General features: G+C 40.6%; 1 protein-coding gene across 13 annotated transcripts in view; it reads left to right on the forward strand.

The window, feature by feature from the left end:
- Positions 1-8,039: 8,039 nt before the first annotated feature.
- LOC139604172 (poly(rC)-binding protein 3-like) overlaps positions 8,040-26,201 on the forward strand; it is a 500,787-nt gene continuing 482,625 nt past the window's right edge. For 3 of the 13 annotated variants that reach the window (XM_071455330.1, XM_071455334.1, XM_071455324.1), the window contains exon 1: positions 8,052-8,610. The gene's annotated coding sequence lies outside the window, so the exon portion shown is untranslated. Of the gene's footprint in view, positions 8,611-26,201 lie in introns of all 13 variants that reach the window. The other 10 variants (XM_071455296.1, XM_071455339.1, XM_071455313.1 and 7 more) reach the window with 6 other exon arrangements.

Below are 26,201 nucleotides of genomic sequence, written 5' to 3' on the forward strand. Positions count from 1 at the left end.
AAGAGGATGGGGCCAGACTTTCTTTCAGTGATGCCCAGTGACAGGGCATGGCACATGGGGCAATGGCCACAAACTTAAATGGAACAGGAAGTTCCCTCTGAGTATGAAGAAAAACTAACGTGATGGTGACAGAGCACTGGAACAGGCTGCCCAGAGAAGTTGTGAAGTCTCATTTTCTGGAGATACTCAAAACCTGGATGTGATCCTGTGTAATCAGTTCTGGGTTAACCTGCAGGGGTTGGACTAGGTGATCTCCAGAGGCCCCTTTGAACACCAACCATGCTGTGATAGATTCTGTGATTCTGAGTGTTAATATCCTTGGGATGCAAAAAATTTGAGAAGCTCACTGGAATTCAAAAGAATCAGCTGCTTCCTTAAGAGAATCTTGCCAACGCTTTTTTGCATGCATAATGGCAGAAGACCTCATGGCTTTCTGTCATAAGCATCAGAGACAAGAGAGACCAAAAAGACAAAGCTTGCATAGCTGTGAGTGGAGCAGGACTCTTGTATATGTTGCTGTTCTATTTTACTGGCTTGATCTTGCCAATGGTGTCCTGTAGCATAGCTACATGCTATGAGCTACGCACATGCACTGCAAAGTCAAGCAATCTCATTCTTACTGTTCACAATGTATTTGCTATAAGTACTTGAGATGAGTTGTAATCTCTGACTCACTGTATATGATGGGAAAGACAGATTTGACAAATGAAGAGAAAGCTTTGACTTTTTTTCTGACAAATGAAGAACATGGACTGACAGCAAATGAGAAATCCATTCTAGTCTCCTTTTAAAATGAATTAACCTGTCAGTAATCTTCTTGGTCAGATAAGAATTACCGATAAGTCTGAACAGATAGCCTACAAAAGTTTAATAAATAAGCTAATAGTATGGGGGAAGAGCCAGTGTCATTCAGATCCATTGGAAAGAGCTTGTAGAGGTCAGCCTTGTTTGTATGGTGCCAGGTGCCGAAATAAGCAGCATGCTCTGATGCTCATGGGTAAAGAGGGTGTGGTGCATTATCCAGGGCATGGTGCAGCACTTCACACAGGCAGGGCAAGCAGGAAAGGCACTGGGGCAATGCAGCTCAAGCAGCCAGTTTAGGTGGAGGCCATTGCCCTTGCCAAGACAGCTTGGGTATGGTGTCCACTTGAAGGGGAGACAAGACATTTACACTCACCGAAAGGGATGTATGTAGTGACCCAGGCACAGCTGCCAGAAAAACATGGAGCTGTTCAGGTTTCAGACTGTGGGGAGTACCTGAACCTTCCACTGGACTAGCTGTTGTGTCAAATGTGACCAGGTGGACGATCTGCTCAGCCTGGTATCCGTTACGCTATGAGGTAGAAAGGTTAAGGAATATTAGAGAATCAAAAAGGGAGATAGACTGCTGTAATCAAGCTCTGGCCTCCCTGAGACAGAAGCAGACACCAGAAATAATTCAAGATCAAGGGGACCATTTCTTCATCCCCCAGCAAGGAGAAGGTAGAAGCTGTAAAGAAAGTAGCGCATGGAGGGTAGTCCATGTTCCCTCTGGGTGGCAAGTGAAATCCTTCTTCACCCACCTCACTCCCCAGGTGCCTCGACACAAAATGCATGAGGCTCTGTGCATGGAAGGCCAGCCAAAGGAGGAAGAGGATGAAGGTCCAGTTACACCAGAGGGGTCACCACAGTCAGAAAGGTTGACCCACCTCATTACAACCACTTCCAAGAGTAGGAAAAGGTGGGTTGAAATAGCTGTAGGTGATTCCATCCTAAGGGGAATAGAGGGAATATGCAGACCAGGCCAAAGCCACAGGGAGCTCTGCTGCCTCCCTAGGACTGGGGTTAAGGACATCACCAGGAAGCTTCCTAGCCCAGTGCAGCCCTCAGACCCATTACTGCTCTGCCAACTAGAGGACGATGAAGTAGCAACGCATAGTCCAAGAATGATCAAAAAGGACTTTGGGGCCTTGGGACTGTTGCTAAGAGACTCTAGGACACAAGGAATTTTTTCCTCTATACTTCCAGTTGAAGGCAGAGACATTGGAAGCAATGGGTGGACCAAGTCTGTTAACACATGGCTCCACAGCTGTTGTCACCACCAAAATGTGGGTTTTGACAATGGGATGGCCTACTCAGCACTGGGCATGCTGGCATTAGGCAGAACTCCCCTTTTCAGTGAGGAAGCAGAGTCTTTGCTCCACAATCAGTGGGGCTCATTGGCAGAGCTTTAAACTAGATGTGATGGGAGAGGGGAACTGTACCAGGCTTGTCCCTGGCAAGCTCTGGGATGGCATGCAAATGTTAGAAGGACAGGGTGCTAGCAAGGCCAGGCTGGATGGGGCTCTGAGCTACGTGCTCTAGTGAAAGTTGTCCCTGCTCATTGCAGGAGGGTAGGAACTGGATGACCTCTAAGGTGCCTCCCAAACCAAGCCATTCTTGATTCTATTACACACTTTCTAAAATGCAATCATTATTTAATCAACCATTGAAAGGGAATGTAATTTTGAGAACTTGTTGATTGTTTTCTGGAAGAAGTATGTTCAGTGGTAGGAGACAAATCCCTTTCCATTGCTTCTGCTGAGTGTGTGACATACCTGCTGAAACACAAAAAGTGATTGGGAGTAGTACAACTTTCACAAAAGTCCAATAGTCCTGGTCTGTATGACATCCTTGGAAGGATGCAGGAAATAGACTATTACTCAATAATAAAAAGCAATTAATTGGTGGGAGTATAGGGGCTGGAAGTGCTCATCACCATCATCTGAAGACACGTATTTACCAATTTTTCCTAGAAAGGACTGATGGGACAGCAGTATAAGTGAATATTGAAAGTTTAGGTATGACAACCCTCCACAAAACCCCGTACAAGCCAAAGTATCACAAGTAATCCTTAATAGTTTAAGCAGTTTTGACAGGAAGCAGACACTCAAATACAGCTGTGACTCTGGACTAGTGATCGCAACAGGCATTTTCTCTGATAGAGGGTAGAAGCTTTCATTTTAATAAGAAACTTAAGATAACAGCTCCTTCTCTGCTGAAGGAGAAGGGATTTCCCTCCATAACTCCATCATTTGTCTGCTTGAGTTCCAGCTCAACTGCTCTGCCTCAGTCTGGAACCAAAGATTTTGCTCACAAGTGCACATTATTAGCCTGGTTTATGTTAATTCAAATTATGTAAAATTGCATCCAGATCTCTCACAATGCTAATAATTTTACAGCAAAAATATGACAGTGCATGTCATATTTCTATTAATATGTAGTTAGATATTTAAAATTGCTGTCACTTGAATCAAACTGCAATCAAATACCAAACAACTCACTCAACACTACACAGTATTAAGAATGTTTATAATTTTTTATTATTCTAGCCTAACATGTAGGCTAGAATAATAGCATTTTAAAAGAAGTCTTTGATTATAATTAGCAAAGTGCACAAAAATTTTAACAAAACAATCAATAAGCTGTTGTAAGACTATTCAGGTTGGTGATCTAGTCTGAAGACTTGACTAGACTAGCTTCATTTCAGTGTTGTTTCCTATTTTATTTTTTTTATATTCAAGAGCCTGTTTTAGTTTTTATTTCCTGGTCTCATTTTTAGAATTCTAACATTGCTTGCTTGTGAAATACCTTTTCATAAATGCAGTAAATCTTACTAGTAAAACCTAAGGAACTCATGCTTCTATTGTGTTGTACAAGAGAAAGTAAGTCACTAGGCTACACCCCTCACACAATAATCGGTAAGGGGAAGGTTATTTCTTAAAGGGCATAGTCTAAAGTAACTGGCAATCGAATGTGATCTCTAGGGACTTCCTAATCATTTCAAGTACTACTGCTTGCACATCCACGCTAAATTTGAGAGTGTACATTAAATGAAGGTTTTGACATGCTCTGTGAAAAGTTCCCAAGAATGTCCATAATCTGTGAAGTGGTTATCACACCTAGGCATGACTGACAGACCTTACCATACTCAGGTGAAGCAGATAAAAGCTAGACATCAGGGACAATCAGAGAATCCCAAAATGACTGAAACAATAAATATATATATTTCCATTTATGCGCAATAATATTATTTTAAAAATCTACTTATTGGCCTGAAATTCACTTTCTAATTTACACAGATAAAACAAGCATCTGCACATACCAACAGCAAGGACAGAAAGACTGGCATCATGCCTCTTTCAGACATATCACTAACATGCACCATTCAATTGATCCTTGGTGATTTAGAAAGAATTTTTTATTACAAAGAGAAGAGAAGAGAAGAGAAGAGAAGAGAAGAGAAGAGAAGAGAAGAGAAGAGAAGAGAAAAGATTTCATTTTGAATGGACCTACAAAGACCTTGTAGTCCAACTACCTGACCAGTTGAGGGATGACCAAAAGTTAAAGCATTTTATTAAGGACATTGTTAAAATACCTCTAAAACACTGACAGACTTGGAGCATTGCCCACCCCTACTGGAAGCCTGTTCCAGTGTTTGACCATGCTCTCAGTAATGAAATTATTCCTATTTTCCAGTCTAAACCTCCCTTGACACAGTTTTGAACCACTCCCATGTCTCCTGTCACTGGGTACCCAGTGACAGGAGCTGAGCACCTCCCTCCCTATGTCCCTTCCTCAGGAAGGTGTAGAGACCAACGAGGCTTCCCCTCAGCCTTCTTTTCTCCAAACTAAACAAACCTGAAATCCTCAGCTGCTCCTCACAGGACATGTGTTCCAGCTCCTTCACCAGCTTTGTTGCCCTCCTCTGGATGCATTCCAGGACCTTTGCATCCTTCTTAAAAGGTGGAGTCCAGAATCACACACAGTAGTCAAGGTGATGCTGCACCAAAGGTCCAACTCATGTTGGCTGCAGCATGGCTTTGAGGGAACAGTACTGACAGCAGTGGAGATCTGCAGGCATCTACAACAGGTTGAATGGAAGCAAAGTGCTTGTGGCTGGGTCTACCCTGCAGAAGATCAAATTTCTGCCAGTGGGTACTACTGACTCACAAGGGGTCATGGTGGCCTGGTTCATACTTCTCAGCAGCATAAAGACATCAAATACAGTACCCAAACTGAAGTTTTCATCTCTCTGCTTTGCTGCTCTGTCAGCATGCAAGATTTGTGTGTTTCATAATGAACAAAACAGAAAGTCTGTCTTTCTCTGGACAGCATGAATGAAAACCAGAGGAAAGCTCCCTGGCAGCAACTGTTTGCAGCAACAGTGACACCCTGAAGCAATATAATGACCTGTGAGGAAGGATTTTGTTTGCGTCAGTTTAGATGTTCTGTCTTGTTCTCTCAATAACCTTTCTGATTACCTTTGGGTTATTTGAGCAATTTGGACAATTATCTCTAATGCAGATATATTGTCTTCTGGAAAAAAATAATTTCTACAGGAGCTCTATAGATAATAAAAAATCCCCGATTTTAACCTTTGTCATAATTTCCATCGACTTAGATGTATGTTTAAGCTGTAAAACTGTTTCCCAGCATGCAAAAGGCTTGAGTGCCAAGTTATGCTTGCAAATCAGACATTAAATATGCAGATCCTGTGACATGGAAACTGAAACGTACATTTTACAAAGATATGCTGGCATTTGAACATTTTGTATTTGGGTGATCTTGAACACCACCAGTGTGTGTGCTTTTCATCGCTCAACTATAAAGGCATTCTCAAAAGGGGGTTTTGGTTTTGTTATGGTTTTGATTTTGTTTTTAATTGGAATAAAAAATAATAGCTCTGTGCAAATTTGGGAAAGTCAATAGGGACACAGAGCCATAACTGACAGTAAGTACTACCCTGATATTGCTGGGCATAGAGCAACTAAGGGAGCTGGTAATGGTCAGAGCCTCAAACTGCATACTGAATGGACCTGTGGTTTACAGTAAACTGATGCTTTCGTAACAGTGCAAGATGATTCATAAATATTAAAAACCAATGAGAGTTCATGTAAATACATGCTAACTGAGATGCAGTTTCTTGAAAATGAACTGAAACTAAAGAAAATATTTACTAGCATAATGTATAAAACATTACCCTCACTTTAACGTATAAATTGTTTTCCCAACTTAGTCATTGCAGAAATCAAGACCCAAAGTATAATAAAGTTTATTTCCAATGTCTACTCCCTTTAGTGTGGCTAGGAATAATTCTGCATATATTCAATTTTTTAAAAAAGGGAGACATGATCCAAAACTTGCAAACTCTTGGGTTCATCCCTTATACTCCTGAACAATTTGGCTCAAGAAGAAACCAGAGAAGAAATGGGGAAAAATTGAGCCCCCAACAAGACAGAAGAGGATCTTCTTCCTCTGATTCCTGTGAGAAGCTCACTTAAGTAACTACAGGCTCTGATTTTATTTCTACTTCATATGAGAGGTTTGGAAAGTTCATTATTCTTCCAGTTCCTCCTTCCTGTAAATCCAGAGCAAGCGCCTTTAATCTGGAGGGGAAAAAAAAAGAGTTAAAATACAGAATAATGAATTCTTTGGTTCATTCTGAGGATGTGTTTTTTTTAAATTTAATTTAGCAAGGATGTTCTGATTCTAACCAAGACTTGGGTTCAAAATATTTTACCTCCTTCTCTATTTCAGCTGATAGTGAGTGGTAAGCCAGAGCACAGAGGTAACTACTGTACCCCTGAGAGCTCCTGTGGGAGTGCTCCAAAGGCACCTGTGAGGCCAGAGCCACGCTGAACAGCAAATAAAACTAGGCACTCCACATCCCTTGCTGATAGTTTGGTTCCCCACCATTTGGCCACCATGACCTGCTCATCAAGGCTGCCTGCAGACCCCCCACTGGCAGCTGGTTCACACAACATCCTCTCTGTGGGAACCCAGGACATGGTTTAGGAGCAAACATTTCATACCCCGGTACCTCCACAACACTCATTCCAGATACCTCAATCTACTGCCAGCAATCAACAGCCAACACTAGTGTGAGTAAGCATCTTTCTAAGCATCAGTTTACATCCTGGAACATACCCTTTTACTATTTACTACATCTATTTACTATATGTGCTTATGGAGTAAGTATGTACACTTAGAGAGTTTGCATACTGGAGCATATCCTTCTACTATTTACTACATATGCTTATCTCAGTGCAGCAGTGGTGCTGAAGCACAGCTTGTGTATCAGTTGCAGGTTGTGGATCCAACAGCTTGGTCTGCATTTGCTCTCATCATTTATGGGACAATGCCAATTCAAAATCACAAGTCATAAACAGACATATTTACTTGCAGTTGCTAATAGCGCTGTAGATAGAAATAAAGTACTTTTTAAAGCTCATTCACTTATCTGCACTTTAATTCTCCATTTTTATTTTTTTGTTCTTTTCTACTTCTTTCAGTCTAAGAAACGAAAATGTAAAAGGTGTCCAAAGTTTTTTATATTTATCTGCTTAAAACCAACTTTAACAGGATTTATTTTTAGTTGCGAAGTACTCCTGAGGGCGCCAAGTCCGGTAAAAATCTTCCTTCAGTAACATGTACATGTTTTCTGGATTCTGTCAGCTGTTTGAGATAAATGTGACCCGCCGATGGTCCTCATCAGCAGAATGCTGCGAGTGGCTTCCATTTGGACCAGGAAGGAAAACCATCTGCTGGCGCCGCTCTCTGTGAGCCACGCTTCCGTGTTAAAGGCACGGCTGAACGCGGTTTTACTACTTTTGATACGAATAAGGGCAGTCCTCAGCCTCCCGGCTCGTTACTGATGCTCTCTCCAACGACACCGAGCGACGTTGATGTGCCGCTGATAGATAAGCGGCGTTCAGCTGTCAAAACGCCGGCTGCCTTTCAGCACGCCCAACTTTGGCTCCCCAGCCCTGAGCTCCCTTTCCCCGCCGGGTGCCGTGGGACGCCGGGCCGCAGAAGCGGGGCACCGCGGCCCGGAGGGCGAGCCCGGGTCCCGCACGGACGTGGCGGGCGGGGACCGCGGTTCCCCCGGCGCTGCACGGGTACTGCTCCCCGCGCAGCCGCTCGGCTCGGCTCGGCACGGCCGCGGAGAGGGAGAGCCCCCGCCCCGCCGCCGTCCCGCCCGGCCCGGCCCTCAGCGCCCCGGCCCTCAGCGCTGGCGGCGGGGGGCGCCCGCGGGCGGCGGCGGCGGGAGCGCGGGCGCGGGGGTGGCCGAGGAGCGGCGGCGGCGTGAGCGCGGCTGCAGAGCCACAGCGAGCCGCGGGAGCGCCGCGCCCGCCGCAGCCGCCGGAGCCGGGCGAGGAGAGAGCGCGGCCGCCCGGAGCCGCCGGGAGCCTCGCGGGGAGGCAGCGAGGGGCCCTCGCCGAAAGCGCGAACAGAACACCCCCCACACCCCCGCCCCGCCGCCTCCGCCCGCCCCCAGCGAAGAGAAACAAAACACAACCCCGGCACCGCCGCGCTCTCCCTCCTTCTCCTCTCGGCTTTTGGTGGTTGTTTTTTGGGGTTTTTTTAAATTTATTTTTCTTTTAATTTTTTTTTTCTTGGGGATTCTCCTCTCTCCTGCCAGACTGACTTACACGTTCTTGATAATTTCTCTACCCCTCATTTTTTATACTCTTCTCCCTGCTTCCAAACCCTGTGTCTGTGTGTTTCAATACTATCACAACCTCTGCTAAAAATAGATCTTTTTATACCCTTCCTCCTCTCTGACCCCATCCAACACCCCTTGTTAAGGTGAGTTGTGTCTTTTCATCACTTTTTTCCTTGTGTGTTGGTTTTGTTTTTTCTTTCTGGTTTCGGTTGTTTTTTTGTTGTTGTTTTTTTGGTTTTTTTGTATTTTGGTTTCTTTTTTTTTATTTTTTTTGTTGTTTGTTTTGTTTTTTTCCCCATTTAGGGCAGATTTTAGGGAGGAGGGCATGTGGAGGAGAGAATTTCACGGGGAGTCAGGCAAAGCCTTATTTTGCCTTCTGCAGCCTCAGCATCATTCCGGACTGCTCCCTTTTATCCCAAGGATGTAGCTAGCTGATGAAAGTGGGGAACTACTCTTCCTTAGCGCTGCATGCTTGGGAGCCACAGCAACAGCAGGAAAAAAAAAAAAAACAAGCTTCTCCTTTTCCCTTCGTCCTACCCTCCACTCCCTTCCTCATTCCCTCCTTCTTGCTGTGTCGTTTATTTGTTTGTTTGGTTTTTTTTTAATATTTTGGTGGGATGTTTGGTTGGGATTTGGTGGTGGGTGGGTTTTTTTGGTTTGTTGGGGTTTTGGTTTTTTTTTTTGGTTGTTGTTTGTTTTTTTTTTCTTTCTGTGTGTATGCTTGGTTTCTGTTTTGAAGCAATACACAGGGGACTTGGAATGAATTGCATGTAGTGCCAAGGGAGCTCTGTGTGTGTGCACGTGTGTCTTGAGAGTGAGTGAGTGTGTGGGTGAGTGTGCAAAGTGCATTTGTATTTCGTGTTCCTGGGGTGATGAGTATTAAAGCTACCAAACAGCCCCTGTACATAGAGCAAGGCTGCTGAGGGGGAAGCTGGTCAGGGATGCAGGAAAGCTACAGAGCTCTCCACCGAGTTCAGTCCCTTGTGCTCCAGAACATCTTTCCATAGATCATTACTGGCACCTTCAAGGTGATGGCTCCCATTCCTCTCCTGGCTTCTCAGTAGAGGAGTGCAGAAAAGGAAAACTTTACAGCTAATGAGAAGGGATAGCATTTCTGTTCCTCCAGCAGCCCGAGACAGTGTTATTCCAGGGATGAGTGGGGAAAATAAGAGTTGTGATCCAGAGCAAATGGATCGTTTGCTGTTACATATTAGTGTTCAGTGAGAAAAAGAGACGTGAAACATTATCAGTTTGGTCAGCCAGCAGAAGCATTGGAGTCCGGCTTACTTCCCAATTCCAAAGTTGTTTTAGACTGTTTTTCATTCTTCAGCAAACTGTGCCTATTGATGGCAGAAATGTGCTTTTACGGTAAAACAGTCTATTATAAATCTGCTGGAGAACGATTTATTATTCAGAGGCAATCAAGTAATTTATATGTTTCATGGATTTCCCCCAAGTCTTTTAGTGTGCCTTCAATTATGTATTTTACCTATGTGCGTGAAGCGGGGTGATATAGATTTTAGTTGCATTTTAACAAGGTGTTACGGCATAACTTGCAGGGTGCCATTTGCAAAGTGTCACTTAATATGAAGCAAAATAACAGCCTCTAGCTCTTTTTCATGGATTTTTTCACATCTCTCTTGTTTGTTTCAAAACAAGTGGTGATTTTGCTTAAGAACTTGTAAGGAAAACTGGCTTCACAATGGTACACAGTTTCAGATATTAGCTCAAAAGTATTAACACTTGTCTGGCTGTGAGACCTGAATTAACTTATAAAATACAAATACAAAGTACATGAAAGAGCACTTGGTATACACGGTTTTCTAACAGGTTGAATCATTTTTGTATCTAAAAGTTTACAAATGAACTAAAATGGTTGTTGTAATCTCTGTTTGGAGGCCTTTATGGATACAGGAACATTAATGTTTCCTGTCTAGTTAATGCAATTCCAAAATATCCTGTCTTTCCACGTGCTGCATAGATAACACTCAGTAAAAATGAGCAGTCATGGAAATAGTCTTGTGCTATCAAGGGACATTTCATCATTTCTTGTTAGCCTAAATTAAAATATTTTACACAAGTTTGCCTTGGAATTTTTTTTTCTGCTGTGGCTGGCTGATTGTGAAAGTGGGAAGCATGCTTTGAGTGAGATGTGACATTCCTAATGCTTGATAGCTGTGAGGGGAGAGACACCTGATGTGCTGTGTACATCATTCTTGAAGGGATGCAGGGTAAGAAAAAGGGATGGAAAACGAGCACAGTGCACTGGCAGTTTAGGTAAATAAATATGGGTGATGCATGTTAGCTTGTCATCTGCAGTTCTGCTGAACCCTGACTGCTGGCTAAACATATTTTCTTGGTAAGCACTGCAATGTGATACAATTTTTCTGGTTTGATAGGGTTTGCTGTTAGAATCCCATGTAGCACAGAACAGTTCTTGTTCTGTAGATAAAAATCGTGCCACCTCGTTTTAATCCACAGAAGGCTGAAATATCCACTACTCCTACTGAAGTCACCAGGAGTTACCTGTGATCAGCACTCTTCATGGTTTTTTATCTCACCATGTCAGGATTTAGAATATTTCCAAAGGATGCTGTTGACAGCAGATCTCATTTTGTTTAGATTTTATTTTGGGTGCATATTGTATGTTTACAGGTAGATATTGTCTTTTACCACAGCAGCACTAAAATATATCAGGAAATGGAAAACTCTTAACATTGTTTTTCTCAGGAGCTTTTAAAAAGAATTCTCCCAGTGTCCTTTAACTGTTTCTGGAAAAGCAGTGCTCACTTCAAAATCTACACACTAGAACCCTTTTGTTGGTTGCTTAGCTGTTGGTGAAAAAGAAAAAAAGATAGAATTTTTGTACACAAAAAGAGCAAGTCATGTGTTTGTGGTTTTTTTATGACAACTGAAAGACAGGAGTGCTTTCAGCTGGGTATGACAGTGTTGAAGTAAGGTTAATGTTGAGTTTGATCTGGGGGTTGTTCCCACTGGCATGAGTGACAACACACCAACACTTAGCTTATTCTGTAGTGTACTAACCTAGATTAAACATCTCTGACTTATATTTTGAGATTTGGATATGGCATCAAACCTTGGATTTATTCACTTCTAAAGCCTTTTTTATTTGTTTGTTTTGTTTTTGAAACAAGTCTTTTAAAGCTGTGAACTTCTATAAACAAAGTAATGGAGTGTTCATAACTCACTCCAACTTTGTGGACCTTATTGCTGTGAAAGTAAGGTGGGATTTCTCTCTACTGCTCACCAACTGAAATGATTTTTTTGTATTATTGCACCTTGCTATTCTGCAATGTGAGTCTAAAATGCTTAGTCAAAGGAGTTTTTATTCTGTGGATGTGGTGGTTCCACAAAAGAAGAACGTGTGTATTTTGTCTTGTCCTAAATTACAGCTACCCATTAGGTTCAGTGACATTTTGCTGCAGGGCAAAGTTGCTGTTTCATTTGGGTATCCTTATCAAGGAAACCGTATTGATGACAGACTTTTTTAGAGTTTTAACAAAGTAAATGAGAACTATCACAGGGCTGCCTGGTAATTTTGGGGCTGGGGTGCAGTGGTTTTATCCACACAGAATGCAATTACAATATACATTAAAAATCAGTAGCATCTGAAAATATTAATGCATTTTTCTCTTTACTAGTTTAAAATGGTGTGTATGTGGTGTAACACACTATATGTGTATGTGTTTCCATCCAAGTGCATATTTGTAATTTTAAGGTGTTTAGATGAATGATGTTACCTTAAGCAGAGATGACTATTTATTTGCATTTTTTCTGCTGGAAAAATGGTCTTTATAATAAAATAGGTATTTTTGTTCTGTTGTACTTGCTTATGCATTGAAGAAAATTAGTATTTTCCTCCTAAGAAACGTGTTACTCTGAAGAAACAGATGCTGAACAGATCTACTAGGAGCTCCTTTCCCAGTCTTGGTGCATGTGGATGAGTGTCAGAGGTAACAAGTGCTCAGGGATGGCAGGGACAGGACGAGGGTGGCTCTCTGCAAAGCAGGAGATCTAATGATCTGGTGCTGCAGTGGCTGAGTTGTTCAGGGCTAAGAGGGCAAAGCGCTCCCTCGCCCTTGACAGTATAAACTCCTCTGTCTTATGGTTTGTGTTCATCAGTGTGCTTCGTTTTCCCTTTATTAGATAGGGATGACTTAATTACGGTCTGGTACTGCTAACACACCTCTCTGATGACAAGTGTTTGTAGGAGGTCAAGTGAAAAGTAATTCTGGAGAGGGGTCTCCAGCTGCAGTGTTTCTCTGTGGTGTGTTTTTATTTACTCCAGTTTTCCCTGGATTTGCATCCAGCTGTTCTACCTTACTTGCCAGGATAGGCTGGAGGTTGTTTTGTGTGCAGAAGGTGTTTTTAGGAAAGGGGAAAGAATGTTATTAACTTTAGACAGCGCAGTGTAACTGCTCCACCAGTTCTAATGAGACGCAAGAAGAGCTGTGGCCTTGGAGCTGAAATGCTTAGAATTTGCTTGATATAAACATGGTATTCCATGTCTCATGAGGAGAGACACCTTTTAAAACACAATTCAATGGGAATGCATTTTTCAGAATGAGTTTTACTGTAAGTCCCAGTGATCACTCATGTCCCAAAGAATCTGCTAGGAGCAGTCCAAGTAATTACGGGTTAAAGTGGGGTGAGGCAGTTCCCCTTATTCCATCCACTGCTACAGCTCCATGCTGGTAGATGGGTACCTGTTCCAGCACTGCCATTGCATCACTGACAAAACCTAAATTTTGTTTACAGGGCGGTATATATAATGCACTATTGATTCCTGCTAGCCTGCAAGGCTTTTAACAAAGAGTATGAATCCAATAATTTTGATTATGGATCTTGCAACATCTGACTTTGTCATCTATGCATTAGATATATTTAGATGCTGTGAACACTTAATCCAAGGGAGCAAAATGCTTGTCTTCTGTAAATGACAGAAAAAATACTTAATTAGTTCATTCATTTGGCCTTTTGAGGTGTGGATGGCTCAGGACTATACATTTCTTGATTACAATTTGGCTCTTGGTTTACTTAAAAATAGTTGCAGAAGGATTTTCTATTAATAATTTTTGACAAGCTCTTTTGTGTGCATTTTAAAAAGTAGTTAGTTTTATAGCAAGGTTTTAGGGCCAACCTCAGAAGTCTGATGAGAAATTAGTCCGCTTATTTAATAATAGTCAATATTAAATTTCATTAATTAAGTGACATGTTGTTGCGGTTTAACCCCAGATGGCAACTAAGCCCCACACAGCCACTTGCTCACTGCCCCACCAGCAGGATGGGACAGAGGATCCAAAGAGTAAAAGGGAAAACTCATGGGTTGAGCCAAACGGTTTAACGGGTAAAGCAAAAGCCACACACAGAAGAAAAACAAAATGAGGAAATTCTTTCATCACTTCCTCTGATGTGGCAGGTGTTCAGTCATTCCCAGAAAAGCCTGGCTCTAACAGTGACTTGGGAAAACACCATCATTCTGAACATCCCTCCCCTTCTTTCTTCCCCCAGCTCTATATGCTGCACATGATGCCATAGGCTAAGGAATATCTCTTGGATCAGTTCAGGTCAGCTCTCCCTGCTGTGTCCCCTCCCAGCTTCTTGTGAACCCCCAGCCTCCTCACTGGTGGGGAAGGGTGAGAAGCAGGAAAGACCTTGACACTGTGCCAGCACTGATCAGCAGTAATGAAAATATCTCTGTGTTATCAACACTGTTTCCAGGAAAAATCCGAACTCCAGCCCTGTACTGGCTCCTGTGAAGAAAATTAGTTCTATCCCAGTTAAAACCAGCACATGTATATAGTGGCACAGTCTGTTTCAAAGATACTGGCACTTTACGTACAACAGTATCTTTTATAATGAGGCATCTGCAGCTCCCATAAAGATTTTTAAAAATTGAAAATTTTGTGCAAAACAAAGTGGTAGAGTTCTTTGAGCTCTAATGGAATAAAGCACCATGACTGTATGATTCTCTTACCAGTCATACCATTGCCATTCTTTCATCTGGTGAATTCATAAAACATCTATAATCCAACCTTAGCAGTTTCAGGCAATATCTTTAGGTCATTATGGTTGCCTCAGTAACCTTGAGTACACCATATTCAGAGACAATGTGGTGAAAGACAAGGAACATGAACTGGGAAGGAAATAGGATCCTGAGGTGGGCTTAGAAAACCTAGAGGATAAACAAAATGCCTGTCTTTCTGAAGGTGAAGACAAGTACCCGGCCATGATGTTCTTCCAAGCTTCTTTGGGCTTCCTTGCCAGACAAAATCCGAGTGTTTATCAGCAGTGCAGAAACTTAATGAAATTTTGTACAATGATGGACTTGATTGAAAAGGATGTTAAAGATCATCATAGAATGACTTGATTGAAAAGGATGTTAAAGATCATCTGGTTCCAAGCCCTGTGATGGCCACCTTCCAGGCACCCCTCAGAGGAGATCAGGTTTCAGATTTGTATAACCTAGCTGAGGCTGTAACTGGAACAGGAAGGAAGAACTTAGCAAATGTAAATACGTGTATTTAAATAAGGATGTGAATGGTTCCTTCTCCTGTTGTGATATCAATGGAGAAGTGTGTTCTGTTTCATTTGTGTGCCTTTTGAAAAAGTTTGTACATTTTGCCTTATAGTATTGAACGGGGAACAACTTAGGCTATAAAAGTATGGAAGTTCAAAAGTTCAAAGTTAAATCTCAGCTTTCACTTAGCCATTACACAGGCATGGTCCATGTCTCAGGAGTTCTCACAGGTCTTAGAAACATCTCCCAAAGTGGCACTGCATGTGGGGTTTGTGCAATGCTGTTCCTACCTGTAAAAGGGGATAGCAGAGCTATAGCTAAATTCAGCAATTCCTATTCCTGTTAAATAATTTCTTGACTTCAGTAGGATTTCTTGCCTAAGTGAGAGACTCCAAACAGGCTGGTAGAGCACTGACAACAGGGAAGGTGTCAAGTATCTATTATTATTACTTCAGAGAATCTTATCTTGTATGAGATGGCTCATGTTTCAGGCAGTCTGCATAACTAAACCAAAATTCCTTGGCACTTTCATTTGATTTCTGCAACACGACACTGCTTGATTCCATCACAGGATGAAATAAATTGAGAGTTCTTTCTAAAATCTTAGGTCTAAATAAAGAACATGTTAAATATAGGAATCTTTTAAATATGTTAATTCTATATGATAAAAAAATATAGTCTTTTAGCTGTATGTTTCTGGTTGTCCATCTACATGCAAGAAATTATTTTGTCTGTATTTGGATTTTCACCTAATATAAAAATATTTTATGAATTCTAGAAGCAGGTGGGTACTTCATTGGTTACTCTTTACATGTCAGAAATGAGACACTGGTGAGGCACTGGAACAGGCTAAGCATAGAAGTTGTGGATGTTCCACCCTTGGAGGTGTTTGAAGCCAGGTTGGATGGGTCTTTGAGCATCCCAGCCCATGGCACAGGGATTAGAACTAGATGATCTTAAAGATCCCTTCTAACCCAAACCATTCTATGTTTCTGTGTCACAGACATCAACTGATTAGTCATCTCAGCAACCCCACCCTTGGGTTTTGTAGTGCACAGACGAAATATTAAGCAGCAATAATAGTAAAAGACCAGGAGAAGGTAATTTATTTTCCTTCTCTTTTTACAGTTAGTTTTCAGTGGTAATGTGGGGTAGAGACTAGAAAAGAATTGTAAATGTGACTGTTCCTAGCCACCAGTTTAGTTTTAAAGCTGCATTTTGAGTGGGGATAGGTGCCTGTGTTAGCATTTGGGATTGGCAGAATTCTCCTGCCTGGCAATACGGAAGAATCTGGGAAGAGGAGGATTTTGATTCTTTCGAGTCTGAAGGTGAAATCTGCAGTGCCATATGGATAATATCAGATTCTTCACTCCTGTGAGATCTTTCCAGTATGTATTGCAAAGGCAAACTCACGCTTGATCATCAAGGCTGAAATCTTAAAAGCAGCTTCTAAATTTGCACTCTCATGCAGATTTTGCTTGTGCGTGACACATACAAGTGCAGCCTAGAGGTGTAAGCAATGTGAGGCAGAATCAGGGATAGTAGAATATATGGAACCAAAGAAATTTTTAAACAAAAGGGTAACAAAGTACCTGCATAAGCAAAAATTTTTAAAAAAAGTAAGTGGGGGGAGTCTTTAAGAGAGGATGGAAGAGGGAAAAGCATTGCTCTGCGATGGGATTAATAAGATTTAACAGAATGTGAGATAAAAGGCACATAACAAATATCAGAGATTGGAGGCTGGATTGGAAGAAAGCACAACTAATGTTAGAAGGTGAAATTGCAGGCTGAAAGGGAGCTGGACACTGTCAGTTTAAAGTATAGTTTCAAGATCAGCTTAAGTTAGTCTAAATTCCAACTGCTTCTGCAGAGGGAGTCCTGCACAATCCTCCTTCTTTCCTCTGAATAGTGCGCTGCAACTGGTAATATAAAAAAAAAATAATATTTAGCCCAGTCAGGTCCTTGATCCATCTGACTAACTGCTCATATTAACACTACAGCTGCCTCAAGGCACAGTGGAGGGGAGGCGTAGGAAAAGGCAGCATAAAATTGACTTAGGCTGACGATGGATCTGTGCTCTTGGTCTGAAAGTCCTGGTGAGATTCTGAGTTATAAATTATTTAGAAGAGAGTCTGGCTAGGAAGACATGGAGTGGTAACACAATGGAAGGAAGAAGCCACCTGGGACAGTACTTAGAGTGAGCAGTTAAAATGGCTGCATGCGAAGGAAAAAAGATGTTAAAAACATCTAAGAGGCAAAATAAAGCATTTAAAAGTCACAAAAAGAGAGTGTTTATGTTGTCTTTGTGTTTAATTCATGGGCACACCTGCTGTGCAGTCTTTAATTACATGATGAAGGAAGGCATTTTCCTGCTCCTCAGAAGCAGCTACCCTGTCCCTCATGAGCAGAGGGTTGTGCAGAGCAGTGCCTGTGACCTGGGGCTTGCTTCACCTCCTTGTGTTATGAATGACAGAGTCCAGTGCTCAAAAGTCCCACTGGAAGCTTCAGGCTTCCATCTCACATCCTTCATGTGCATCTCCGTCAGAGGTCCCCAGCATATTCCACAGTGACTTTTTATTAACCCAGCATTTATGGCTCCCAAACAAAACATTTTTCTGCCCCTTTATCTCAGAGCTGCACCTGCAGTCTGCCATACATGTACAGAATATGTCATGCTTACTTTTAAATGGTAATGCATGATTCAAGTTTCTCTTGCAATAAGAAGAAACTATATAGAAGGATAAAAGTAAATTCAGAATAAAATGCCTTCAGAGAAAAGAAGGAAAATATTAGAATATGGTTTGTAATGAATGAAATATAAAGCTCCCGGGTCTTACTGGTTGTTTTTTTAACGATTTGTTTTAAAATATTAAATGGGGACATTAGATTATGTAGGAATACACAGACACATGCTAAACCACATTATGGATTCCATTCTTTAGAAGAGAGGGTTGAAAAAAAGCATTTTACCCAGCCCTGTGAGAAATAAGATGCGGACAGATGATGTCATGCTGTCTAGACTGGAATAAAAGTTGTATTTTTAAAAATTTTATCTAACTTACTTAAATAAAATATTTTGAAAGTCTAAGAAATCATAAGTGCTAGACGATTATCTTAGATTTTGCTTTGATCATGTTCTATTGGTTCTGGTGCCTTTTTATAACATTTTTTAAAAATTTTATTTTCTCCCTTTAAACATACCTATAGAGAATTGTATGCTCATAAGAAGATATGACTGATTCTTCTGGGTTATGCAGTTCAGTCCCTTGCTTTTGCAGCCAAGATGTCATATAATTCCTTTCATGTACTGATCAAACTCCTTCTTACAGCTATTTAGGGAGGTTTTTACTTCCCATACTCCATTTGGAGGCTGTTCCAGTTTTCTGGTTTCTTTTCCCCTTAAATATGTTCATGGCCTGCTTTTATTACTTTGTTTTTGGACTACTTGAGCTGTTGTACTTGAGCTTCAATGTAAGATGTTTACTGACTCAGAGAGTGGAGCAGTCCTGCTCACTGCTGGACTTGAAAAGCAAAGTTCTTGCTGGACAGAGGCCAGCTGTAGTGATGACTCCTAAGTTCTTGTGAAGGATAGATGATGGTGTAGAGTTAGGTACAATAGGTTTCTGGTCATGCTGCTCATTTATGGATGAGCAGCATGACCAGAGTTATAACCTTAAACCAGATTTCACTATTGACCTTCAGAGTGTAAATGATATGTCAAGAGCCTTACCCACATTTCTCTTTTGGGAGGTTTGATCTTCCAGTGCGCAGTGCTCCACGGGGTTTTTTGCAGACTCATTTTCATTTGGCTTAGTTCTGGTTTCTCACTATAAATAGTTCAAGTAAAACAGAAAGAATCTTTGTTTGTAGTTTGAAAAAAAGTCCTGTTTCCCCTCTGGATTAAATTTCAATTGGTGAGGGTTGATTTCTTAACATTTACACAGATGCAATATTCTAAGCATTAGTCAGTCTTTCAAATAGGAGGTAGCCATTATGCTCTAAGCAAAGCTATTTTAATATTGGACTATCTAATATTCTTAATCAAGAAGGCATTGGATTTCATGCAGCTTTGGCACTCTGTTACCTATAAGTACTTCATTTGGGAGGCCAGAAATTACTAACTTTTGATTCTGAGCACATCTTCTGGTTTTAAAATTACTGGTAAAGGGAAGATGTATTTTTTATTTGTGATCCTTGAAGTGTAATGTAAATAGAGGGCAGGAAATTCAAGTGGCTGGCATTTTTATGTTTCAAGAATTTATTTCAAATAGCTTTCAGAAAGCTGTGGGTACCGTGTTGGCATACCCTCACCCTGAGCACTGTGTGCTGGGGGTTCTGGGACCTGCTGTTTAAGAAGAATGTGAAGGTTCTTGAATGTGTCCAGACGAGGGCAACAAAGCTGGAAAATCTGTCCTGTGATGAGCAGCTGAGGACTTTGGGCTTTTCTAGTTTGGAGAAGGGGAGGTTGAAAGGTGACCTTTCTACAGCTTCCTAAGGAGAGAACATGAGGAGGGAGGTGCTCAGCTCTTCTCCTGGGTACCCAGTGACAAGACACGTGGGAGTGGTTTAAAACTGGACCAGTAAAGGTCCAGACTAGATATGAAGAAACATTTCTTTACTGAGAGGATGGTCAAACATTGGAACAGGCTCCTTGTAGAGGTGATTGATGCCCCAAGCCTGTCAGTGTTTAAGAGGTATTTTGGCAATAATGTTCTTGAACTTTTGGTCAGCCCTGAATTGGTCAGGCAGTTGGATTAGATGATCATTTTAGATTCCTTCCAAGTGAAATATTCTGTCCATACACAATATTTTCAGTTTTCTATTTCAGTTCTTTTTCAAAAATCAAGGAGTAAAGTCATGACATCGAAGCTTTACATTATTTGCAGCTTTAAAGTCATAGTCCCCTATGTGTGAAATATTTTAAGCAATTGTATATATTATTATGTTATACAGGTAGTTAGTGTTTACCTAAAATGGAATTATTTCATTTATCAGTTGTAAAAAAACTACTTCTTTGCATATTATTTGTCATTATTTTTCTGTTGGAAATTTAACATGGATGGATAAGATATAGTTCTATATATCAGATATTTTTTAAAATACCACAATAAGTAGTATTTACTGTGTCAATGCTATAATACTACAACAAGAAGCAGTATCTGAAACAGTAAAATTCCACAGTGAATGAAGCAGCTGGAACTGTAACTCATATCAGCTGCCCAACACCAAAAACTCCTGTGAGCTTTCTCCTGGGGCCTTTGACATTTGCCTTGCCTGCAGAATGACTATGCATGTTATCTGCAAGGCATTAATCCATTAGTAATGAGCCACCTTTAATCCTGGTGTAGATGTCCTCTTCCTGGAATAGGGTGTGTGTCACAGCATGAAGATTTCTGTATACCTGTTTGGGCAAATAACTTCCCTTGTTGGATTTGTCCCCTTTAACCTAGCAGGACTGCGGTTTGGAGTGTTTGTAGGAGTCAGCTCTGAGTCATATTTGTCCTGCAGACCTGGGCATGGAAGGGATTCAAAATCCATGTAGGGGAATAGATTTCCAGTGTGTGCATGCACAAAGGTTGGGGCTGGGAAGGAGCCTAGAGTCCTTAGCACTAACTCTGTTCATCAGTCCAAGATGTTTATGCTGGCTTAAAAGAATGCAGCAATGCACACAGAAGTGTTGTTTTCATTGCTGTTATTAAAGAAAAGAAAAACAGAAAAAAAAGCTCACATGATTTTTTTTTATAAAAAATTAATTATAGATCTGGAAAAAATATAATAATTATATGTCATGGCAGTGTCTGATCTGTTTTCCTGGGATGGTTTGGATGCTTTTTGATTTCAAATTTCTTTTTCCACATGCTGTTGCTATGGTAAGAATCAGCACATCAGAGAGAGGTGTCATAGCAAATAATGTAATTAAAAATAACCTATAAGAGCTTTGTATTTCATGGGGCATAGGGAACATAGTTTGGAGTTATTACTGAAGCCTTGTCAAAAGAGTTTTCAAAGTGCAGGTGGCACCTCATTATTCAGGGATTGTTTTTACATGACCAAAGCAAATCAAGAAATTCAACCCTTTTATCAATAAAATTACATTAACTACAAATAAATTCTTACCTTCTTGAGAAAATATTAGGTCTTCCATAAATCAAGAAGGGAATATAAATGAAAATGAAAAAAAAAAACCAAAAGGGAATATGATATAGAGATAGAGATGAATAGAGATGAAGCTAAGCAAAGCTTAGAGATGAAGCTAAGCAAAGCAAAATCAGAGATTTTCAGCTTTTCTGGGGAGTATGGGGGGAAGGAGGAGCAGAGAGGGATGATGTAAACCAAGGTTTTCTCAACTTGACTTTTAGTAATCAAGTCATGATAGAATTGGATGAGTACAAGAGCATGGAAATACCAGCTGTGGCATGCCAAGTTCCTGCATAGTAAAGATTGATCAAAGTAGTTGAGTATTGAAAAACAGGTGGCATCTTCAGATGGTTCCAGACTTTATTGCTGCAACTCCATTACCAAAAGTACTTGTGTACCACAGCCTGCTAAACAGAGAACCTGTTAAAGAGAATTGAATTTACTGAACAGAAGTTATCTATGTTTTAAAATGTGGTGAAAGAAGCTTATCATGAGATGAGGCTGTACTTTTAAAATAGCAGCTGTAGTTACAGATTAATTAAATGCATGAGAAGAGGTGGAGAGGGGATTAGACACTCCAAGTTCTCTGAGTAGCAAAAGACATGGGATGACAGACTCTATTGGAAGGTCAGGAGATCAAAGGGAATCCTTATATTCAGTGTTAGAAGAGAGTGAGCTTGCCACACAACAATTCTAACTTCAATTCCAGCAACAAGACACTGGAGAAAAATCTATGAGTGGGCTTCTGGTTCCCTCCAGAGTTATGGCCTTTGGATATAGGAGACTCCAACCTAACTTGCCCATTTGATAGCCAGAAACAGGGAGACTGACCAAGAGAATTTAATCCAAATTAAATGTTTATCACCATAAAACTGAGGGGTTTTTTTAATATGAACGGTTCCATCAATCCAAATGTTGCTTTAAACTGCCACCTAAATGCTATGTAGAAGAGTAGCTCTGTAATATTAAACCATTTGAAATGGAAAGTATAAAAATATGTTTAGTTAGGGATCTAGTTAATTCTTCAGACTACAATTACTTCAGTTATTTTTTTAAGCAGATACCTCCTCAGTTGCAGTCAGTGGCCTCATGCCAAGCCCAGCATCCATTTGGAATCATGCAGAGTTTGAACTTCAGTAGTGTTTTAGCAATGTGACAGGCTTGCCTTCAAATGTCCTGGCTGCAATTTGCTCACAGTAACCTCATTCAGACCCACCCATGTGTTTCAAGGGTTGGCTTTCTGCTGTTTAGCTGATGTTTTGATCCAACATACCAGATCTCACTTACGGGCTGGTTTTCAGACTCACAGAGCAGCAGAGTTGTGGTGAAGGTGCCTCCTTGGCAGCAGAGGAACTGGTTTCCTCCCGAGGAATGCTGCTGCTTGTTTGGTTCTCCTGCCAGTAAGCATAAGTGCTCTCACAGAGTGTGACAACAGTGGAGTTAATAACAGCTAGAGTTGTGGAAGCAGGAGGATAAGCTGTCCAAAAACTTAGACTTCTTGGAAAATCCCATTCTAGCATCACTCACTAACTTCCATCAGTATTAAAGAGGATTTTACACCAAAGACCTCTCTGAAAATACTGCTAAGCTTCTGTCTTTGTCAGTCCTAGATGTGGATACTTCAGATCAGAAAGCAGAATTACTATTATTTTTAGACAGTTTTTCTGAAACACTGTTGGCAATGTGTTTCTTGCCTTCCTCCTCCCATCTCCTGTAACTCTTGTGTACATTCACAGATATCAGCCACATCTCCCAGGGGAATATGAAGCTCAAAATACAATCCACTCCCTAGAAATTCTTTCAGATGTGTGCCTGTACGGATGAGGAAGATGCAGACTGTTTGTGATGGGCTCCAAGCCTTGACAGCTCCAGACCCTTGTCATACTCCAACTAGAGGGATCAGGCAAGGGCTGGACCTTCTTAGACAGGTGAGAGACTTGCAATCAACAGAAGCTTGTAGACCCTCTCTGTAGGGCTTTTGTTCATAACCCTGACATGATAACCACCCACATCCTTCATGGCTAGCCATGGCATTCAGGGGTGCTTGGCACTGTGCTTGGCACTTTGTTTTCTGCTACAACTTTTCTTAGGATTGTGCTAATTTGCATTGTTATTACAGCTTCTGGTGAGTTTTGGATAGTCATATATTTCACTAAATAGTTTATTTAAAATGCTTCTCTGAGAAGGGTGTTTTTTTGAGGGTTAAAATGTAGACTGTCTGAATGAAAAAGAATGTTCTTCTTTCTAGTCCTGTTTTGAGGATGTCTTCTGACACATGAAACTTTCATTATCCTTTAATTATTGATAGGAAGCATTTTCTTACCAGCATAGCACTTACACACAGTAAAGTCACTTTTCAGGAGAAATTACTGCAAGCAGTTTTTGGATGAATTTCAGTTTTGCAAATTGCTTAGGTTTCTTTTCCTCTGTTTTTTCTTAGTATCCCATAAATTAAGGCACAAATTATAAGCAAGATCGTTATGCTGTCACGAATCACTCAAGTACTAATGGACTAATGCACTAAGCCTTAATTAGTAATATTGTATTTTTAAAAAGACAATATTGTGAATGAAACCTGAGCATGTTTTATAACTGGGCTTCCCAGAAGATTTTAAATGGATTCCTCTTCTTAGTATGTTTTTAAATAATTGATACGGCCACTTCAATCCCTTACTAGACAAACGAATTATTGGCTGCTGGTGACAAAATTTGGTTTGGGCATAATAACTTCACAGAGACATGGCACTGCATACATCTGCTGCTCTAATTAGAAAGTTTGCCTAGGGTGCTTGTATCAAAAAAAGTGGGAAAAAATAGTGCTCCACAATCTGTTGTAACAGAGTGATTCCTGCAAAATTTGATTTATACAAGATTTCCGTTTAACTCTTCCACTTCTGCTGGAACAATCTGATACCATTTTAGCAAATTTTATGCAGGCAGGACAGTACTGGCCTTACCTGAATGGGCTGCCTGCTTGCAAATGCCACTTCTGTGTGCCAGAAAAATGCAAGTGCATTTTTCCACGGTGGTAAAGACCATCGTGTTGTCTTCTGTAGAACAGGCCCTTGAGACCATTGCTGCTGTCTCCTACAGGAGTCTGATAAGAGGCCTTCAGTTGCTCCAACAACAGAGAATAGCCAGCAGCCCTAGTGCTAAGTCCCTTTATTCCAGGTAGGCTCTCAGTTTATGAGTTTTTAACAGAGAAAGTGAAAATCAGGACTAACAGCTTAAAATTAGTTTTAGTGGCCCAGTGATAGCTGTATGTTTTTGGAGGGAAACTTGTTAATCTGGGACTAAAAGCAGTTGCTGTGAGACAATGATCAAGTGCATCTTGTTAAACCAGGGAACAAACAGCACTGGAAACCAAGCCCCTTCTTACTGGAGTGGTTGGAATTCATCCAGCTGAACAGCATTCTGCTCAAAAAAAAAATAGCTGTTGTTATGGGAAGAATTAATTGGAAGTGTACAAGATTGGCATTTCTTGTTGCTGATTTTAATTTATCTATTCACCGAATATTTCCTGGAAAATTATTAGTTTCAACAAATATAATGTGTGTTCCATGACAACACACAGCAGGAGTTTGGTGTCATGGAACTATAATTTATTGCAGCTTTCTGAAGAAAGTTAGTAGGCTTGGTGGAGAGTGTAGAGAGCGACATCCTGTTCTCCTTAGACCTCATTTAAGTCAATAAATAATTCCAGTACAAGGAACTTTAAGGGCACTGAAAATAAAGCAAAGTGGAATTTAACTTAAAGAAAAGAAAAGAAATCATGCCAAAAATGTTTGTGCTTTGAAGGAAGTGAAATGTAGTCAAGCATCATGAAATTCCCTGTTATCAACCAATCAGAATGTTTCAGAGAAAAGATAAATGTCTTAAAGCCAGGTAAAAGTGTTGTGGGAGATGAAACTCTATTTCACATGTCCAATTATTTGTTCATACTATGCTATTGTTAAACGGCAAAGAGGCAGAGCAGGTCTTCAGATATGCTAATGAAATGTTTATGAAAGCAAAATCTAATATCAGAAATTGGAGAAATGTAGCAACCTGAGATGAATGTGTACTTTGAAATATATGTTGTTATTTTGAATTTTCCTTATCCAAATCTTTACAAAGAAGTGATGAAGCAGTATGGTGCTGACATACATTTATAGACACACAGCCTGACATAAGGCTGGATTTAAATTTATTTCTTCTACAATGTTATGCTCTACCTAGTCCAAGTATTTATGTAGCCTGTTAACTCAATGGTCAGTGTAACTACAAAAGTATATTTCTTGTTTTCAAGACCACAAATGATGATGGTAGAATAGTATATAGAATATTTATACATATCCACAAATTTGTGGATAAAAAGCATAAAGTCTTTGTATTATTTCCAGGAAATATTAGGAATATTCTAAATAATCAAAAGAAAGTGGTTTTGTTCCAGGATGTGGAGAGGAATTAGAAAGGAAAGAAGGAGAGGAAGATACAAGTTGTTGTCATTTATTTGTTCCCCCAGCAGCAAACACCTTAAAATCAATGAAATCTGATTGGAATGATGAGAGACTTTAGATCATCTGGAGCTGAAGTTAAGTTTATTTTCCCTAGCAGGCATGCTTATAGTGTTCTATTTATGGGTATTTGGGGGGTTTTTAAAGTTTAATTTCTGCTGAACTGAAATATATGGTTCTAGGGAGGATCTCATAAGGGAGAACTATATCAAATTCCTTTCCTATCCTTCTAGATGACTTTTCCTTTTCAGTGGGCCATTGGCTTTTATGCAGTGTGCTGTGTTCATTTGTGGACTAACATTTGACATATGCATTATTCATGTTGGGACTGGTACAAGTTTTATCAATTATTGCAGTGTCCAAAAGAACATTAGGAAGAATGAGGAACATTTTGAACGCACTGGTATTCTACAGACTTGTTCATGTTGGGCATACACCAAGACTTTTTGCATATCCTTTCTCAATCACTCTTGATACACAAGCAAAATTGAATTAGGTACAGAGTGGTATTTCAGCAGCAAAGATGCATTCCATTCTCATTTGTCCTGCTTGCCTCATC

The sequence above is a fragment of the Agelaius tricolor genome, unplaced genomic scaffold, assembly GCF_023055355.1.
Source record: "Agelaius tricolor isolate 1412-34295 unplaced genomic scaffold, bAgeTri1.0.p SCAF_2, whole genome shotgun sequence".
Classification (NCBI taxonomy): Eukaryota; Metazoa; Chordata; class Aves; order Passeriformes; family Icteridae; genus Agelaius; species Agelaius tricolor.